Source organism: Trachypithecus francoisi, unplaced genomic scaffold, assembly GCF_009764315.1.
Source record: "Trachypithecus francoisi isolate TF-2019V2 unplaced genomic scaffold, Tfra_2.0 Lachesis_group15, whole genome shotgun sequence".
Lineage (NCBI taxonomy): Eukaryota > Metazoa > Chordata > Mammalia > Primates > Cercopithecidae > Trachypithecus > Trachypithecus francoisi.
Window position 1 is genome coordinate 29,206,254 of NW_022681460.1, and position 4,690 is coordinate 29,210,943.

The following is a 4,690-nucleotide window of genomic DNA, read 5'->3' on the forward strand; positions in this document are numbered from 1 at the left end:
TCTTCTTCCACTTTTTTTTGAACATGCCTTTCTAATTCTTCTTCCTGCCTGACCAAGCCTTCATGTATTTCATATGCTGAATTCCTATTTCCTGTCTCTTATTGTAAACCTCAATGTTCACACTTGTAGATTTTTGGTTTACCTATATAAAAGGATATTTTATTTTGTGTTTAAATTTAGAAACCTTCTATTTTTAAATAAAGACTAATTTTCAAGGTTATTATTTTGTGAGAACTAAGAAAAGAAGACAGCTTTGAGACTCAACAAAGTTGACTCGTGTCCCTTTGCCCTAACTGGTCCATGAAAAAATGAATGTCAGTAATTCTAAAGGTGGGAATATATAGCTGAGAAAATACATCTGAAGATACTCCAGACATTCTTCCCATTATATCTGGGTTACTTTGTCTCTATTTTTACATCTTTGATTTCATTCTGTATGTTGCTCCTAGGATGTTTTTAAAAAATACTAATCTGCTTATATTGCTTTCTTGCTTGAAATTCTTCGGTGGGTTTCATAGTGCATTTAAGACTCTTTAGCTTATACTTTTTGTTCACACCATTTCTCCTTTCTGAAACGTGTTCCTCCTTGTTCTCCATTTTTCTTAATTTTTATTGTTCTCTAGGTTTCTCCTTGAGTTCTTCCTTGGTAAAGTTTTCTTTGACCATCTCTACTCACAGGTGTCACTCTCTCTTCTGAGCTCCTGCAAAGGAAAGTCTGGTAGACTTACTAGGAGAGATGATCAAAGTATAGGATGGCCACTTAAGTTATTGCCCATGCTGGACACTTTTGAATGGAAAAGTGAGTTTGTTAACAATTATTTTGCAGTAATCGGCAAAAACAGAAAATCTTCAAGGCAAACCAGGATGCACAGTCACTTTACTTAATGAGACTCCTGGCTTGTAATTTGTTAACTGTGTGTCCTGGGATGATAGGGTTAATTTTTCAAGTCCTCTATTTTCTCATCTGTGAGCATTATGTACTTCATTGAATGTATCAAACAGTATTTGAGTATTTGTGAAATACTTATATTAGTGATAAGGCACTATGTAACTATAAGGAATTATCACCAACTAGTTGACACCATTATATATAATCTTATATGGTATTTAAACTGATAAGAACAGATACTACACTTGATCTTAGCTAACAGGTCGGGAAGCTTATTCATAATGATAAACTTTAGTGTTTTGATCTAAATGTGTTTGTCTATTTATTATTTAATTTAATATGTGCTTTCAAAAAATTTATTAAATTTATAAGGTACAAGTGCAATTTCTTTGCATACATAGATTACATAATGGTCAGGTCAGGGCTTTCGGGGTATCCATTATCTGAATAATATACATTGTATCCATTAAGTAATTTCTCATCCTCTACCTCACTCCCACCTCACCCTTCTGAGTCTCCATTTTCTATCATTCCACCCTCTATATCCATGTGTACACATTTTTTAGCAGCCATTTATGAGTGAGAACATGTGATATTGTGTCTAGCTTGTTTTACTTAAGATAATGACCTACAAGTCCATCCATGTTGCTGCAAATGACATGATTTCATTCTTTTTTTTAATGACCAAATAGTATTTCATTATGTGTATATACACCACATTTTCTTTATCCATTTGTTGATGGACACTTAGGTTGATTACATATCTTTGCTACTGTGAATAGTGCTGTGATAAACATACAGGTGCAGGTATCTTATTGATAAATGGATTTCTTTTCCTTTGGGTAGATATTCAGTAGTGAGTTTCTGGAATTGAATGGTAATTCTATTTTTAATTCTTCCAAAATATCCATACTGTTTTCCATAGAGATTATACTAATCTACATATTTCCATAAAGCGTGTAGTAATCTACACTCCTACCAACAGTGTACAAGAATTTGCTTTTCTCTGCATCCCTGTCAATGTCTGTTATTTTCTATCTTTCTAATAATAGCCATTCTGATGCAAATCAAAACCACAATGAGATACCATCTTACATCAGTCAGAATGGCTATTATTAAAAAGTAAAAAATAACAGATGCTGGCAAGGTTTCAGAGAAAAGAAAATTCTTATACACTGTTGGTGGGAGTGTAAATTAGTTCAGCCACTGTGGAAAGCAGTGTGATGATTCTTAAAAGAGCTAAAAGCAGAACTGTCATTTGACTCAGCAATTCCATTACTGGGTGTATATCCAGAGGAATATAAGCAAGTCTACCACAAAGACACATGCATGTGAATGTTCACTGCAGCACTATTCACAATAGCAAATACATAGAATCAACCTAAATGCCCATCAATGGCAGATTGGATAAAGAAAATGTAGTACATACACACCATGGAATACTATGCAGACATAAAAAAGAAAGATAATTTTTTTGTGTGGGAACATGGAGGGAGCCAGAGGCTATTATCCTTAGCACACTAAGTCAGGATCAGGAAACCAAATACCACATGTTCTCACTTATAAGTGGGAGCTAGAAAATAACTCATGAACACAAAGAAGGAAACAATAGATACTGGGGTTTACTTGAGGGTAGAGGGTGGGAGAAGGGAGAGGAGCAGAAAATATAACTATTGAGTACTGGGTTTAATACCCAGGTGATAAAATAATCTGTATAACAAACTGCCATGACATGAGTTTACCTATGCAATAAAGCTTCACATGTATCGCCAAGCCTAAAATACGAGTTAAAATAGTAATAGCCATTCTCACTGGGCTAAGATGATATCACATTGTGGTTCTGGTTTGCATTTCTCTGATAATTAGTGATGCTGAGAATTTTTTCACTTTCTGATCATTTGTATGTCTTCTTTTGAAAAATGTCTATTCATGTCTTTTGCCCACTTTTTTAATGGGATTAATTGGTGTTTTTAAGTGGTGGTTTTTGTAGTTGTTTGAGAGCTTTGTAAATTCTGTGTATTAGTTTCTTGTTGGATGCAGAGTTTACAAATCTTTTCTCCTATTTTGCATGTTGTCTGTTGCCTCTGTTGATTATATCTTTTGCTGTGCAGAAGTTTTTAGTTTAATTATGTTCCATTTGTGTGTGTGTTTTTTTTAATTGTCTGTGCTTTTAAGGTTTTAGTCATAAATTCAATGTCCAGAAGAGCTTTGCCTAGGTTTTCTTCTTGTATTTTTATAGTTTTGGTTATTATGTTTAAGACTTTAATCCATCTTGAGTTAATTTTTATAAATAATGAGAGATATGGGTCTAATTTCATTTTCTGCATATGGCAATACCATTTTGAAAGCACTATTTATTAAAATTAAAGAGGCTATCCTTTTCATAATGTATGTTCTTGTCAGCTTCGTGAAGGGTCAGTTAGCTATAAATATGTGGCTTTATTTCTGGGTTTTTAATTCTGTTCCAGTGATCTACATGTCTATTTTTATACCAGCATCATGTTGTTTTGGTTACTATGGCCTTGTAATATAATTTGAAGTGAGGTATTGTGATGCCTCCAGCTTTGTTCTTGCTTAGGACTGCTTTGGCTATTTGGGTTCTTTTTGTGTTCCGTATACATTTTAAGACGGTTTTTTTCTAATTATGCAATAAATGAGGTTGATGTTTTAATAGGAATGCATTTAATCTGTAGATTGCTTTGGGCAGTATGGTCATTTTAATAATATTAATTTTTTCTATTAATTAACATGGGATATTTTCCGACTTCTTTTGTCATCTACAATTTATTTCATCAGTATTTTGTAGTTTTCCTTGTAGAGATCTTTTGCCTCTTTGATTAAATATATTCCTAGTTTTTCTTGTAGTTATGTAAATGGGGTTGCCTTCTGAATTTCATTATTGGCTAGATTATTATTGGTGCATAAAAATACTTCTTATTTTTGTATATTAATTTTTTATCCTGAAACTTTACTGAATTCATTCATCAAGTCCAAAAGTTTTTTGGTGGAGTCCTTAGATGTTTCTAGCTATAAGATTATATCATCGGCGAACAGGGATAATTTGACTTCCTAATTCCAATTTGGGTGCCTTTTATTTCTTTCTTTTGCCTAATTACTTATCTAAGTACTTCCAGTACTATGTTGAGTAAGAGTGGGTGTCCTTGTCTTGTTCCAGTTCTTAGAGAAAATGCCTTCAACTTTCTCCCTTTCAGTATGATGTTAGCTGTGGTTTTGTGATATATAGCCTTTAATATCTTGGGGTATGTTCATTCTATTCCTAGTTTGTTGAGGGTATTTATTATAAATGTATGTTGAGTTTTATCATATGCTTTTTATGCATCTATTGAGATGATCATATTGAGATGTATTACATTTGTTTATTTGCGTGTGCATAACTATCCTTGCATCCATAATATAAAACCCACTTGATTGTAGTGTATTATCTTCTTGATGTGCTATTGGATTTAGTTTGCTAGTATTTTCTGAATATTTATGCATCTATATTTATCAGGGATATTGGTCTGGAATTTTTTTTTTTGTTGCTGTTGTTGTGTCCTTGTCTGGTTTTGGCATAGGTATCAATTGTAATGTCTCCTTTTTCGTCTCTGGTTTTGTTTATTTGGGTCTTCTCTCCTCTTTTCTTGGGTAGTCTTTGCTTATTCTTTCTTCCTCTTTATTATTTTTGTCTCACTTGATTTTTTTTGAAAGATCTGTTTTTTTTTTGGAATCAACCTAAATTCTCATCAGTGGTAGACTGGATAAAGAAAATGTGGTACATTCTCTGCTCCTTCTAGGTTCGGC

General features: G+C 33.0%; 1 pseudogene; it reads right to left on the bottom strand.

Moving 5' to 3' along the window:
* Window positions 1-996: 996 nt before the first annotated feature.
* Window positions 997-1,164, bottom strand: LOC117098213 (annotated as a pseudogene).
* Between the last annotated feature and the right edge of the window lie 3,526 nt (window positions 1,165-4,690).